This window comes from Equus quagga, chromosome 19 (genome assembly GCF_021613505.1).
Source record: "Equus quagga isolate Etosha38 chromosome 19, UCLA_HA_Equagga_1.0, whole genome shotgun sequence".
Taxonomy (NCBI): Eukaryota; Metazoa; Chordata; class Mammalia; order Perissodactyla; family Equidae; genus Equus; species Equus quagga.
This window is the reverse complement of record NC_060285.1, coordinates 7,132,848-7,148,667: the sequence shown is the minus strand read 5'-3', so window position 1 is coordinate 7,148,667 and position 15,820 is coordinate 7,132,848. Positions and strand designations below refer to the sequence as shown.

The window sequence follows — 15,820 nt, the reverse complement described above, 5'->3', positions numbered from 1 at the left end:
GAGCCTTCAGGAAGCAGGACCAATGGGGTCTGAGGTCCATCAGCCGGGGAGGGTGGGCAGGAGGCCTCTGACCGGGTGTGGGAGGGGACAGGCTTGGGGGGACTGTGGGAGCCGGCAGTGTGTGCCGTTCTGAAAGGGGCTGAGCCAAGGAGGAGAGAGTGGCCCGAGGGCAGGGAAGGGGGGATGCAGAGGCAGGGCAGGGTGGCGGGCTGTGTGGGGACCTCCTCCGAGGCATTTCTACCCCAGTGACTCCCCCCACCTCGTTTCTGCTGTGAGGAGCTGGCTGGACCCCAGGGCCCTGGGAGGGGAGGGCAAGATCTCCTCCCTCCTGGAGTGGGGAAGCCGGAACCAGCTGGACCGCTGGCGCACCCCCACCCCTAGCTGAGTGTCTGGAGAGGCCTATGAAACGATTTATTGGGAGCTGATGCATTAATCTTCTTGGGCATTTGCAGTTGGAGGAGGGAGCGTGTTAAAAAAGCAACAGCAGGGCTGGGAGAGCGCCTTCCCCAGAGACCAAAGCGTCCTCGGTGGAATCTCGGGCACCTGCTCAGTCTGCGAAGGCGCTGGCTTCCGCAGGGAGAGGCTCTGGGACGAGAGGTGGGCTCCAGCGTCCCCCAGCCTGTCCTGCTCAGGCCGCTTTGGAAGCCACACAGTGTGCTCTGGCACGGTCTCCGCGGGAGCAGAGCCGGGACGTTGATGAAACGGGAATTGGCGCCGTGCGCGTTTGCTGGGTGGTAACCCATCGGGAGCGCTCCTTGAAGTGGCAGTTAAAGCACTTTTGTAGTCTGGAGGATCCAGACCCGCGGGCCAGCGGAAGCCGGCCAGGACCTGGGAGGTGGGTGAAGGAGCGCTGGGCCAGCCGAGCTTGACCGCGAGTCATCCCTTCCCCGGGGCATCCTGTCCCCATCTCACAGAGGATTGACCATGGCTCAAAGAGGGAAGAGCCTTGCCCAAGGTCACACAGTTGGTGCGGGCTGGGGCCACAGTTTCAACCGGGTCTGTTTGCTCCGGAAACTCAGCTCTCCCTGCAGCCGCCTACCCCTGGAATTAGGCATCTTTTCCGTCTTCCTCGTTGGCCCGGGCTATGTCGTAGCAGATGGCAGGGACTGACTCAGGGGTGGGAGGCTCTGTATCACTCCCCCCAAATCCTGCCTTCTCCAGACCAGAGATTTTCAAATCTTGGCTCTTGCTGTGTGACCTTGGGCAAGTCACTCCCCTCTCTGGGCCTTCGTTTCCTTGGCTGTAAAATGGAGGATCATCCAGAATCTAGATAGAATCTAGATAGAGCAAAGGTTGCAAACTGCTGGCCAAAGGATGGCATCCTGCCCACGGAATAATCTGTTCTGGAGTTTGGCTTCATATGAATCAATTGTCAAGTCCGGATTTCTGCCTTCCTGTGACAAATCTGAGGCTTTTGCTGGAGCAGCTCCCAGCTGGGGGCCCTGCAGGTACTGGGTTTGCAACCGCTAGTGGAGCCCATTCTCAGATGCCCCCGGGGGGCCCCACAGGGTTACTTCTCATGCACTTTTCTCCCTGGGAAGCAGGAGATGGGGTTCCAGGCTTGGTTCTGCCCCAACCTACTGTCTGACCTTGGGCCAGCCGCCATTCCTCTTCAGACCATGTCTGTGAACAGGAGAGATCACATCCATTTCAGAAGGCCGTGGTGTGGATTAACTGAGATTCCAGATATAAAGCAGCTTTACAAAGCCTGGTCTGCGGACAAGTAGAAATTAGACCCAGAAGCCCCATTACCTGAATGTCTGTGATGTGCTGAGGGCGAGGCTGGGGACTCAGAGATAAACGTGGCTCAGTCCCCAGAGACACAGAGAAGCCCCAAGCTGAAAACAGTGCAGAGGAACCCAAGGTCCAGGTGCTTCACTCATGGGTGAAATCAAGGGAGACCTCACAAAGGAGGTGACATTTGAGCTGCCACCACCGGATTCATTTGTTCATTCCTTGTATCTTTACTGGGCACTTCTTATGTTCCAGGCACCATTCTAGGTGCTAGGGTTACAGCATGAGCAAGACAGACAAAATGCCATTGAAGAGCTGACATTCTAGTGAGGGAAAACAGAATAAAGAAACAATTAAAGAAAAATAGACATGTAACCTGAAGTGGAAAAGGAAAGGCAGAGCAGGGCCAGAAGGAATCAGGTGGCAGTGGGAGTGGCTATTTTATACAGGGGCCAGGAAGGTCTTCCTGAGGTGATGACCTTGAAGCAGAGACCTGACGGAAGTCAGTGAGCAAGCCCTGTGGATAACCAGACAGTGAGAACAGCAAGTGCAAAGGCCCTGAGGCAGCCGTATGCTTGGCTTCTTTAAGAAGCAACAATGATGTCAGTTTTTACTGTGATGCCAGCTTTGATTACTTGGCTCAGCCACGTCTGCCAGGCTTCTCCTTGTAAAGGTCCTTTCCCTCTTTGTATTTAATAAGTCATCCACGGGATGATCCTTTGAGACTGTGATTACATGATTTGACTTAATCCTCACTGCAACGCTACGGCAGTTTTAAAACGTCTTTCATTTCTTTGATATCTCACTCATTGAGAGATGGGGGTCTGTGTCCCCTCCCCTTAAATCTGGGCTCTGCGACTTTTTGACAAGTAGAGTATGTCCAAAGCGACACTGTGCCACTTTGTGGGTGCCCAGGCCATACGAAACTGGTGGCCTCTGCTTCCTGTCTCTTGGGATGCTTGCTCTGGAAACCCAGCCGTGCTGTGAGGAAGCCCAGGCAGCCCACGGTGGGGCCCAGGTTGGGGGGAACTGAGGCCTCCAGGCCTCAGCTCAGCTGAGCTCCCAGCCAACAGCCAGCAGCCAGCTCCAACTTGCCAGCCATGTGACAATCCCAGCTCGGAAATAGGTCCTCCAGCCCCCGAGGAGGCACCCCAACCGACGCCCGGTGCAGCCAAGGTGAGCCACCCGGGGAAGCTCTGCTCAGAGTTCACGGCCAGTAAGGGTAGGGCTGACCGCCGCAGCCTCCGTCACCAGGGTCAGCGTCCAGCCCTCAGTGGGAAGGAAGCAAACCACGCCCAGGCTGCTGTGATGGACAGACCGGCCGACTCCGGGCACCAGGCAGGAGCTGCCGGGGGTCCCAGAAGACGTGGGACCCACCAGGCTCCTTGTTGAAGAGCTGGTGTTTATCAAGGGCTTCCTGTGTGCCAGGTGAGCTTATAACTCATTAATTGCCCACAACAAGCCAATGTGGGTTACATCCGGGATACTGAGTAAAATGGTTCTGACTCAGTTTCCACGGTGTGGAGCAGGGCTTTCCCTCACAGCACCAAGGAATTCTCCAGACACCAGCCGGGTGTCCCACAATTCAACTCAATTCTGACACCGCCCACCCGGAGACAGCGTTGGATTCCACACGTTAAGGGTTCCGTCCTACAAGGCTGTGCCCCCGACTCTGCCTCAGATGCCGGTCACAAGCCCGGGTTGTTACCTGCGCTTCTGACAGGCTGGCTATAGATCAGAGGTTCCTGTGACCACCCCCTTCACCTCAGGTTTGATTAATTTGCTAAAGTGACTCACAGAGCCCAGAGGAACCCTTTTTACTTACTGGATTACTGGTTTATCAGACAAGGACGCGATAACGGATACAGATGAACATCCAGATGGAAGAGATGCGTAGGGTGAGGTATGGGGAATGGGCATGGTGCTTCCATGCTCTCTGAGCATGCCATTCTCTCCACATCTCCATGTGTTCACCGGCCCCGAAGCTCCCAGAATCCTGTCCTTTCGGGGTTTTATGGAGGCTTTGTTACGTACTCGTGACTGATTGAATCACTGGCCATGGGCAATGGGTTCAACTTCCAGCTCCTCTCGCCTCCCCGGAAGTGGTGGTGGGGACTGAAAATTCCAGTCCTCTAATCCCAAGGTTGGTTCTTCTGGCAGCCGGTGCCCCTCCTCAGGTGGGATCCCAAAGTCACCTCATTGACATTGCAAAAGACACTGTAAGTGACCTGGAATTGGCCACCCCAAGATATGTCTCTTTGGCATCAGGATTATCTGAGGCTGATTGCTTTTGATAAACTGGGACAGGGAAGGAGGCTCTGAGGAATGGAACTTGCCCTTCCTTAGGACACATTTACATTTGTAAGGTAAATCTCTATCTGTAAAATGTGCCTCCCTCTCTGTACCAGGAAGAAGAAAAGAGATGACCTTCTCTCCAGAAACTCTTAATCAATACCAAAGGCAAGGACTTAAATCAGCATTTTATTGTGCTAGTCTGGAACCTCCTGTAACTGACTCCCCTCCCCTACAGTTTTGGCGTAGTCGGCAGGATGAAATTTCGCTGGCTGGACACTGCTTGCTCCTGGACTGCTGCGGCCGAGAGATCCCGGACCCCTGACGAGAGCCGGCAAGAGGTAAGAGTTCTTACCACGTCAGTCTCCCGGATCTCTGCCGGCAGAGTCCAATGGAAGCAAGAGTGGTGAGTTTTTTTGCTCTTCTAAATTTAGATTAGCAGGAGAAAATGTTGGTGCCTCATAAAGCTTTGTTTAATTTTCTCTTGCTATTCTGTCTCATGTGAATTTAATTCGTTCTCCAGCCAGATGAACCCACATTTGGGGAGAGGAAATGTCCTCCTCCCCTACAACACCTTTATTGATCTCAGGAAATTCCAAAGGTTTTAGGAACTCTGTGCCAGAAATGGGGCAAAGACAAGATCTATCTTTCTTATAAATCACAATATGCCATAGGTGACACAGCTAGCGAGCGAGTGCTGCAAGGGACTCAAAGCCAGGGCTGGCTGGCTCCCATCAGTGCCGCCAAGGGGCTGGCCTCCAGCTGCGCCCGTCAGGGTAGAGAAATCCTAGGGAAGGACTTGATTACTCTGTTTTGTCATGTGTCATGTGTCCATCTTTGGGCCTGTCAGTGCCACCAGGGGGCTGGCACTCTCCAGTTGGCCCAGTTTGGATCAGGTGCCTACCCATTCACCAATCACTGTTGAGGGAGGCAGAGCGAAGTGGGGGGTTGATAACTCCCATTGGGATCACAGGCCTGTTGCCAGGTGGGCACAGGAGGGACCCCAGGAAAGGGGTCAGCACACCTGTGGCCACGGAGGCATCGAAGTAAGCTGGCTGTCATCCCGTGGGGGTCACCACAGGGTCCCAGAGCCAAAAGATCTCCATCCCTGATGTGCTGTGTGACCTCGGGCAAGGAGAAGATGAGAAGGTGCGCTGAGAACCTCAAAACGCTGCGAGATTTCATGCAAATGAATGGGGAAGGGAGGCCCGGGGACAGCGGCACAGTGACCTGGCAGGAGCCAGGCGCTCTGCCTGTGGGAGAGACAGGATCAGAGATGTGGATCTGGACTCTGCTTCCTCCCCATTTCCCCTGTATTTTACTCCTTCCCTTTCCCTGTACCCATTGCCCCAGGGGAAGGGCGAGGTGGGGCAGCAAGCCTGCAGCCCACCTGGGGAGAGGACTCCCAGCCTGGACAGAGCTCCTGGAGGACACCTGGAGGATGGACGGCTCCCAGCCCTGACCAGGGAGGTGGACCCAGGGCTGGGGCAAGTGGGGAAAGGCTAAGGAGGTCGGCAGATCCTGGAGCCAAGGGGCCTCCCCCAGCCCTCCTGCTGGGCCATGGGATGCCTTTGTGTGAGTTGGAGAAAGGGGCCCCTGTAGGGGATGTCCCCACCTCCGCCCCTCCCCTGGAGCCTGGGCTAGGTGAGAGGCCACGCTGGGTTTCCACTCCCACCTCTGCTGAGTTCTTGCACAACAGGACAAGAGGGTTCAACTATACTTGTTTCCTGTGTGGGCCACGCTGCCAGAGAGCAGGGGCCTTCCTGGGGTCTGTGGGCCAGTGGACCCCAGGCAGTCTCCCCAGAAAAGCCTCCCGGGCCCCAGGGGATGAGAAGGCCGCCAGGAGCTGCTCAGTTTCAGCCACCCCACGCTGATTTGTGAAGATGGCGTCCAGGCGGAAACCTGTGAGGATCAGTGACCGAGGACCCCCGCATCCCGCACCTAAAACAGACTCCAGAGCTGAAGTTGTTTCCTGCCGGCCTGGCAGAGGCGGCTTAGAGGCTGAAACTGCCTCTTAGAAAACAGAAAACAGTGTTTCTTGCACAACGGTGTGCAGGGAGTGAGATTCACGTAGAGTACACACCAGCGCCCTCATTCTATTCTCACATCAACCTATGAGGTAGGAAAGCCAGATGAGGAAAGTGGGACGGGGACTCAGATAGGTCAAGGAACCTGGCCAGAGTCGCACAGACCCACAGCAGTGGCACCAGGGACCACCCAATCTCTAGTTCCATCTCTCTCTCTCCACTTCTGTCCTCTCCTCTCTGCTTGCTCTCTCTTTCACTCATTTGACAATCTTACTGAGCACCCATTACACCCCTGACACCCTGCGAGACCCTAGGCATACTGCGGGGAACAGGCTGGATGGACAGCACAGGACCCTCTGGAGGAGCTGAAAAGTTCTGTAGTCACCAGCCGTGTCACCTAGAGCCAAGGACCCAGAGCTTGGCCTCGCTGAGGCTTAGTTTCCTCATCTGTAAAATGGGGATAAGAATGGTATCCACCCAGTGGAGTTCTTGAAAGGGTCCAATCAGGTCATCACACTCTTCGGAGGGAAGGTTCCACGCGCACGCAGGGCGGCCCTTGGGAGGGGAGTTACGCTCCGCCCGCTTGAGGGGGAGAACCTACAGTAGTTATCGTGCGTTTCTTGCGCGTGAGGGATTTGTCTGCTCTCCCCATTCATTTGTTTATCCAAACATTTGTTTCTATCAGTATGGAATCACGGGTATATTTTTTAGAATTTTCCCTACTTTGGGTTATAATCTGATTCTCCCCTTCCTCGCGAATGGTTCCATCTTTGGCTACTGGGAGCTCTTTCAGTTGGCCCGTGTGTGTCTTTGACACAGTGTGTGTGGGTGTGTAAGCACATCCTTAGTTCCTGGCTCCTACAAGGTGCTCCAGGCTCGTCTTGTGTAATCCCTGGTCGTAGAGTCAGCCATTTCTCCAAGGAACCTCGGCTCCTTTTATTGGAGAGTGGTATTCAAAACAAAGATCTGCTGAATAATGCTCCATTGCACGGAAATATTCTCTATTTATCTGTTCGTCTGTTTATGGATATTTAGGAAGTTTCCACTCTTGGCTATTATGAATAATTCTGCTGTGAGCATCTGTGTACACATTTTTGTGTAGACACGTGTGTTCATTTCTCCGGGGGTCTACCTGGAAGAGGAACGAGTGCTGGGTCACACAGTAATTTTGTGTTTTCCTTACTGAGGAACCGCCACGCTGTTTCCCACAGTGGCTGCACCATTTTGCATTCCCACCAGCACTGGGTGAGGGGTCCGATTTCTCCGCATCCTCTCCAACACTAGTTGTTGTCTGTCTTGTTCCTATTCTAGCCATCTTAGTGGCTGTGAGAGGGTATCTCATTGTGGTCTTTGATTTGCAGTTGCCTAACGGTGAGTGATGTTGAGCATCTCTTCACGGGCTTGTCGACCATTCGTGTATCTTCTTTGGAGAAATGTCTGTTGAGACCCTTTTCCCGCTATTCATTGGGCTGTCTGTCTTGATTACGGCTTTAGGGAACCCCCTTCAATTTGGGGCCTGAGGGGTGTGCCCCGCTCGCTTCACCCAAGTGCTGATCTTGATCTGCAAGAAAAGAACAAGCAGCCGTGGGCCTTGGTAATGGGCATCTCATCCATCCCAGAGGTTTTCAGTGACCGGGTGTGGGCTAACTCTGGGTGGGACGGGTGTCCCGGTGTGAGGAGGGGAGGGGGTCAGAGGGCATGCCGCCATCCGCAGGACACTAGGAGTGGGGACCACCTGGGGCACCTGTCTTTGCACAGGCCCTGGGAGATGCAGGGAAGGTGCCATCCTGTTTGTCTCTGGGGATGCTCTCAGGGTCCCTGCAGCTGGCACAAAACAGAGGCAGAATCTGCTCCCATCACTGGCACTCACCCTCCACACCCACAGGGTGCCCGGAGGGCCTATACTTGGCTCCTCTCAAGGCCACCCCCACCAGAATGAGGTCCAAGGTGTTTGTCCCCAAACCGGTTTGCGCCCATTGTGTCCTTGTTATTGTAACCCCTGCTGTAATTGTGTTATACAAGCTGCTGAAACTTGAGGGCAAACAGAAGAAGGGTAGTTTCTGTGAAAATAAACTTGAATCCCTTGGAAAAGCCTGATAAAGGCAAGTTGCTTAACAAATTTCTGCAAATGAGGTGAGTGAGACGACTGCTAAATATTGGGAGGAAACCACCAAAATCTGTAAGGGCTCTGTGCTCAGATGGCTTCTCCAGCCTCTGTAGGTTCAAGCTCCACCTTGGGAGCCATGCCTGGAAGTTGCAGGTGCTGCCTGATGGGGGTGGGTTAGGCAAGCAGCCCCAGTCTCCAGAAAGGTCTGGAATCCTCGTCAACAGATTCCAAGGACAACAGATGTCCACTTATGCAAGTTAAAGCAAACTGTTTTGCTTTGTTTTATTTATTTATTCTGAGGAAGAGTAGCCCTGAGCTAACTACTGCCAATCCCCCTCTTTTTGCTGAGGAAGACTGGCCCTGAGCTAACGTCCATGCCTATCTTCCTCTACTTCTTATACGTGGGCCGCCTGCCACAGGATGGCTTTGCCAAGTGGTGCCATGTCCGCACCTGGGATCTGAACCGGCGAACCCCAGGCCACCGAAGCGGAACGCGCGCACTTAACCACTGTGCCACGGGGTCGGCCGTTAAAGCAAACTGTTTAAGGCGTGCACGCGCCACTCATTATTTATGGCCCTCAAGTCCAGTTATTCTTCAATAACTGACCGTCCACGGTCCTCATTGCGTGACTCCAGGACAGCATCCTGTGCTCCAGGTGCTGTGTGGGGAGATGGAGACGAGAGACCACTGGACAGGGAGCGGAGGGAAGTGAGGTGAGGGGCAGGTTTCAATCTCACCTTGTCTCCCACCTCGTGGGACCCACGCAGCAGCCGGTGCAGGATGCGGGCAGGGTTAACGGCGCCGTTTCCCAGGGGCTGGAACCGAGGCTCACAGAAGGGGTGGACTTGCAGTGTGGGGCTCACTCCATGCTTCTACAGCCTCAACAGGAAGCATCATGGGAACAAACATGGCAAAAAGAAATGAGTCCAGAGAGAGGCCTGGGGTGGGTCCCCGAGGAGCGGGCCTCCAGGATTCAGATCTTTAATAGAGCTGCGAGATGGACAAAGGAAAAGAACCCAGGTTCCAGGCCCAGCCCCTCCACCCACCGGCTGTGTGACCTTGGGCATGTCCCTTGGCTGGAGTCTGCGTCCCCATTTGCAGAGTGGCGATGGCCACATCTGTGTGATGCACACGCCCTCTGTGGGTCTGCGCTCCCTCCTCTGTGAGAGGGGCCTCGCAGGGCTAAGGTAGGGAGCACGCGGGCCAGTGGTGAGTGCTTTGGAGACAGAACTGCTGCTCAGGCTCCTGACACTCAAGGGCTTTGCCATCCGGGGTCCCGAGGCCCAGGCTGCCAGCAGAGGAATGGGCTCCACGGCCCGAGTGGAGGGGCCTGGGCTCTGGGATGCCAGGGCTTGGGGTGGCAGAATCCCACACAGTCAAGGGGCTCCTCTGTCATGGTCACGTCCCCCCTCAGGGCCTCAAATTCCTCATCTGTGCAGGGGGGACAATACCCCAGCTGGGCACCTACCGGGTGGCTGGGAGGGTCAGAGGAGCGCATTCTTCATTTCCCAAACACCAGTCCTTCGAGAGATTTGTTCCATTTGAGCCCCACCTCTTCTTTTATGCCCTTAAATTGATACACTTTTTTCCTTAAGAAAAAGAAACTTTAGGACTGGGCCAGTGGTGCACTGGTTAAGTTCACACGTTCCGCTTCGGTGGCCCGGGGTTCACCAGTTCGGATCCCGGGTGTGGACATGGCACCACATGGCAAGCCATGCTGTGGTAGGCATCCCACATAGAAAGCGGAGGAAGATGGGCACAAATGTTAGCTCAGGGCCAATCTTCCTCAGCAAAAAGAGGAGGATTGGCAGCAGATGTTAGCTTGGGGCTAATCTTCCTCAAAAAAAAAAAAGGTAACTTTCTGTCATCACAGGGAGAGAACAAGTATTACTCAAGAGATTAGAAAGCAGCCATAAAGATAAGCACATGGAAATAATGTGGTTAAATTCTAGCTGCAGGCTGTTGCCGGCCAGAGGCCTTGCTGGGGGTGGGGGGTGGGGTGAGGGGGGGCAAGGTTCTCCTCTGGTTAAAAAGAATGCTCAGCCAGAGTTACAGAGACCACCAGGGGTCTGACACTGAGCGGAGGCTCTCTCCTTGACCTGATCAGAAGGCTGGGAAGAGACCTGAAAAGGCAGGAAATTTCTCCGCGTTAGTTAAGGCCACGTCCATGTAGCACTAAATGACCCCAGGACCCCCTGGCTGCAGTGGGACACACCCCACCGAGCGGAGTGGGAAAGGGCTGGTCTGGTGAACCCAAAAGCCCCTCCCATGGAGCAGTGCTGGGCTTGTGGCTGAAGGCCTCCCACAGCTGGCTGCCACCCACCCAGGCAGGTCGCCTCACAGGTGTGTTCATCCGCGTGGATTTGGACCTGGCCATTCTGGGATCTTGGGCAGTTTCTTGGAATCTGCTTAGCAGACAGCCAATTCCCACAGTCCACTCCTGCTGGGAATGCCAGGGGCAGAGGACCCGACCGCAGCCCCCTACCCGCCCCCCCCCCCCGGTTCTGGCCCTAGAGGCCCTGTCCTGTGTGGACGCACCCCTCTGCCTGCAAGGGGACCTGCGCTGTTGGGCATTCAGTGCACTGCACAAAGAAGCTGAAGGTCCGAGGGCCTCAGGCCCAGAAACAGGTGGTTATAGAGAGGGAGACGTGGGGCACCAAGGAGGAGGGAAGGCCAAGTGTCTCCCGTGAGCCTGTGAGCAGCTCCCAGAGGTCACAGCCACCCCTAACCTGTCTGGGCTCCAGGCTTTAGAGCTTTAGAGCGAAGATGAAGGAAAAGGAGGAGTTCTGGAGATGGAAGAGGCGAGGGGGCATGGCTGAGGGCCCAGCTGGCCAGGGGAGAGGCCCGCGAGGTGGAGGTGCCATGCTGCCAGATATGTGAACTTGATCAGCACAGGCTGGGCCTCTCACATTCAGGGCGGGAGAGGGCAAGCCAAGGATGGCACCAGGGGGTCTGCCCGGGCTGCTGCGTGGCCGTGGAGGAGGTGCAGGTGAGCCGTGGGCCCTGAGCCGACGTCCTAGGCCGGTGGGCAGAGAGGGCTCTGCAAAGCTCCTGCCACAGCCTGTTATCCAGTGCCCCCAGGTGGACCATTTGAGAATGGCTGAAAACACTGGAAAAGGAGAAAGGAAACAGGCCCTGCCCTTACTCCCCAGATGAGGTGAAGTCACCCCATGGAGCAGCGTCGGGCCACCCCACCTGGATCCGGCCTCTACCACTTACCTGCTCCAGGGCCTCAGGCAGACCACTCGAATTCTCAGTTTTGTCGTATGTGAAATGGGGTTCCATCCTCAGCCACACCGTTTGTTTTCAGTGGCGTGGAAAATGGTGACAGCATGACAAAGCCACACGGAGACCGTGCAGGTCTCAGGAAATCTACAGAAGGCAGAAATACTAACATTGCCATCAAAGGCAGGGGACCCTGGCTCCGACTGCCATCCCCGCCACCGTCCCCTGAACAACCTGCGTAAGTTATTTTCCATCCCTTGGCCTCAGCCTCATCTGTAAAGTGGGTGAATGTGATGGTGTGAGAAGCACTCGACACTGAGAAGACCCTGTCTGCTTCCAAGTGGGGTCACACGAGGATTTAATTACAGCAAATTAATTTAAATTGAATGAGACAGTGCATGCAAAATATGTGGCCTCGGGCAGAATCTCGGTGGTAAATGCTAGTCCTGCTGGGGCTCTGAGACACCTCCGGGCTCAGCTGTTCCAGCTGGGGGCCAGGGAGGCAGCACCTGGAGGTGGCACCCCGACTGAAGGCAGAGTGGGCCAGCTCCTCCCCTGCCGCCTGCCTGTGTGCCAGCCCAGACCCCAGGGCCTTCCTCACACAGAGACAAGGACATGGGCTGGCCAGCATGGACTTGAACCAAAGCCCGAGGCTCTTCATCTGAACTCAGATGCCCACTGGGACCCGCCCTCTCTGTGCCCACTGCAAATCCACCCCCAAAGCCATACACCGGCCTGGAGGCAACCCCGCGCTCCTCTGTGTCTTATCAAGCCTGGCGGAAGCGAAGGAACACATGCTTCTCTTCTGCCCTCCTAGGTTCTGCGACCCTGGGCCTGCCTGAAACCCCACTCATCCCAGGCCTGTCTCCTGTGACTTTAAACCGTGTTCACGGTGAGACACGGGTGGCCGCTGTGAAAGACGACATGAGTGGAGCCATATTAAAATACAGCCAGGGCAGCCATTTCAGAAGAATTTCATTTTACATCTTGTTTTCATTATCTTCCAAACTGAACCAAACCGCCAACATCCCAAGAAGTCAGAAAGGACGAGAATATCCTGTCTGCAAGGACTCATGCAACTGGACTTAGCTGAGGACTGGATTGCTAACCAATCGACGGAGTACGAGGCTGGCCTTCTGCCTGATGACCGAACCTCGGCCAATCTACGAAGCGCAAATCTAGCCTGACCTCATCCAGCACCAACGAACTCTTCTTTAATACAACTCAACTCATCCTCCCTTTTTCCCGGAAAAACCCTGAGCCCGTCTCCTCGAATCGGGGCACTATTTGGGTTTCTACCTGAATTGCTCCCGAATTGCAATTCTTTGATCCCAAATAAACGCTTTGCCTCTTAGACTGGTTTCTGTTTTTGTTGACACTGCTGAGCTGGACGGGCTTCTCCTGCAGGTGAGCGGGGCTGTGGGGGCCACAGAGGCTATGTGGACTGTGGGCAAGGGCTGGGGAAGGCCTGGTGAGGGGCCAGGGGACGGGATGTCCCAGGAGCTGCAAGGTCGCAGGTGTTCAGAGCAGGCAGCACTGGGGGCATGGATAAAGAGCATGGGCCCAAAGAAAGAGACCCTAACTCTGCTATCTGCTTCTGTGTGACCCTGGGCAAGTGACTTGACCTCTCTGAGCCTTGTTTGCTGAACTGTAGAGAAACCTATCTTTTACCAAATGTATTGATTGTAGGAGAAACACCAAATCAATATCTCGATAGATCTAAAGGGGTATTTGATAAAGTCCAATGTCCATTCCTGATTTTAGAAAAAAGACTTTATTAAAATAGGAATAGATTTTATGCTTTAACATGGTAAAAAATATATATATATAAATATTTGACACCAAAAGCCAGCATTTATGTTCACTGACAAAAGACTGGATGCATTTCCATTAACTTCTGGAACAAGGCAAGGAATTCCTATCACTACTAATATTTACTGCTGCTCCAGAGGAGCTCAGCCAGCCATTAGACAGGACACACAAATAAGAGGGATAAGTGTTGGCTATGCAGAGGCCAAACCCCACTGCTTTTAGATTGGATTATTACCCAGAAAAACTAAGAGAATCAGTTCAAAAAACTATTAGAAACTTTAAACAGATTAGAAAAGATTAATATTCGCAAATCAAGTGAAACTACTCTGTGTGATCCTATGCTGGTGGATGCGTGTCATTACACATTCGTCCAAGCCCACAGAATGTACACCAAGAGTGAACGTGGTGGACTTCGACAATGCTGCTGCGTCGATGCACGCTCAGCAACTGTAACAAATGTCCCCCTCTGGTGGGGACGTGGATAACGGGGGAGGCTGTGCATGTGCGGGGCACAGGGTAAACGGGAACTCCTTGTACTTTCCACCCATTTTGCTGTGAACCTAAAACTGCTCTAAAAAATAAAGTCTATTAAAGAATCAATTGCTTCTGTATAGAAATGGATATATAGCAATCGATTAGAATGTGCCTCTGAAGGAAAGACCTCATTCATAATTGCATTCAAGAAAAAAAAAGAGTAAAATGCCAGGAAGTAAATCCAGCAAGAATTGTGTAAGTTCTCTATGAAGAAAAGGGGCCTAAAGGAAGACCTGAAAGAAAGACAGGCTTTATTCTTGGAGAAGAAACGCAACACCGTGAAAACGTCTATTTTTTCTAAATGACTTATGCATTTCATAAAATCCCAACAGGATATTTTCAAAATTAATCGAATGATTCATCTAGAAGAATGAACGTGTGCAAATAGCCAGGAAGGTTCTGTAAGGGAGGAGTTATGGGGGAGGACTGACTCCATTAGCTGTTAAAATGCTCGATGCTCGCAATCCTAATTATCCGAGGTAACTGGGCACTCACCATGTTCCAGGCCCTGCTCCAAGGGCTTCATAGAGACTGAACCATTTGATCTTCAGCACAGCACTCGAGGCGGTAGGTGTTAGGGTCTTAGGGGCTCAGGACATGTACCCTCTTCCTGCTGCCCCAGTCCACACCCACTGAGAGGAGGACAGCAGGTCAGGACGCAGAGGGCCACACAGACTTCTTATTACTGACAGAAGCTAGGTGAGGGTGACGCAGAGGCAGTAGCAACAAGGAGCTTCTTAAAGCAGAACTCCATCAAGAGAAAAAAAAACCAGCCACAGCCTGGGAGAAAACGCTTGCAAAACACCTATCTGAGAAAGAACTTGTATGCAAACTATGCAAAGAACTCTTACAACTCAACAATAAGGAAACAAACCACCCAATTAAAAAATGGGCAAAAGATCTAAACAGACACGTCACCAAAGGAGATATACGGATGGCAAATAAGCATAGGGAAAGACGGCCAAAAGCATGTATATCAGTCAATCGCAAATTATAACAAGATACCACTACACAACTATGAAAATCCAAAAAACTAAAATAAAAAAGCCCAAATGCTGGTGAGGATGTGGAGCAGCTGGAATTCTCATTCGTTGCTGGTGGAAATGCAAAATAGCACGGCCGCTGTGGAAGACAGTTCGGCAGTTTCTTACGAAGCTAAGCACAGCCTTAGCACGGGATCCAGCCATCACGCGCCCTGGTACTTACCCCACTGACTTGAAAATGCGTGTCCACGCCGAAACCTGCACATGAATGTTTATAGTCGTTTCATTCATAATTGCCCCAAGCTGAAAGCAATCAAGATGTCCTTCAATAGGCGAATGGAAAATGGAATATATGTCTGTACAATGAAATATTATTCAGTCCTAAAAAGAAATTGGCTATCAAGCCACAAAAAGACATAGAGTAATTTTAAATGCAAATTGTTTAGTCAAAGAGGCCAGTCTGTAAACTGTGTGATTCCAACTATCTGACGTTCTGGAAAAGGCAAAACTATAGAGACACTAGAAAGATCAGCGGTTGCCCTGGACTCCGGGGCAGCGGGGAGAGGGACGAGTATGCGAAGCGCGGTGGATTTTTAGAGCAGGGGAACTGTTCTGTGATGCTGCAATGGTGGATACATGACATTTTGAATTTTTTGAAACCCATAGAACTAAGCAACAAAAAGAGGGGGCTCTAATGTAAATTATGGACTTTGGTTAATCGTGGTGTATCAGTATTAGTTCATCGATTTATTATTTTTTTTGCAAGGAAAGAGTCACCCTGAGCTAACATCTGTTGCCAACCTTCCTCTTTTTTTCCCCTCCGCAAAGCCCCAGTACATGGTCGTATAGCTTAGTTGTAAGTCGTTCTAGTTCTTCTGTGTGAGCTGCCACCACTGACAGATGGGCGGTATGGTTCCATGACCAGGAAGCAAAACTGGGCGGCGGAAACAGTGAGGGCGGCGGAAACAGTGAGCACCGAACTGTAACCGCTAGGCCTTCAAGGCTGGCTCTAGTTTATCAGTTTCAACAATGTGTCACCCTAATGCAAGATGTTAATAATGGAGGAAACTGTGAGCAAGGAAGAAAGAGGGTACGTGGGAACTCT

The 15,820-nt window shown here is 52.9% G+C and overlaps 2 long non-coding RNA genes across 2 annotated transcripts; one reads left to right on the top strand and one right to left on the bottom strand.

Annotated features, from left to right (window-relative positions):
* Positions 1 to 4,649: 4,649 nt before the first annotated feature.
* LOC124230362 (uncharacterized) lies at positions 4,650 to 9,816 on the bottom strand. Its single transcript, XR_006886143.1, has 3 exons — positions 9,630 to 9,816; positions 8,899 to 9,033; positions 4,650 to 7,614 (listed from the first exon to the last, which is right to left on the bottom strand). It is a non-coding gene; the product is annotated as an uncharacterized LOC124230362 (long non-coding RNA).
* LOC124230363 (uncharacterized) lies at positions 8,099 to 12,740 on the top strand. The gene is made up of 2 exons (XR_006886144.1): positions 8,099 to 8,186; positions 11,472 to 12,740. It is a non-coding gene; the product is annotated as an uncharacterized LOC124230363 (long non-coding RNA).
* Positions 12,741 to 15,820: the final 3,080 nt, after the last annotated feature.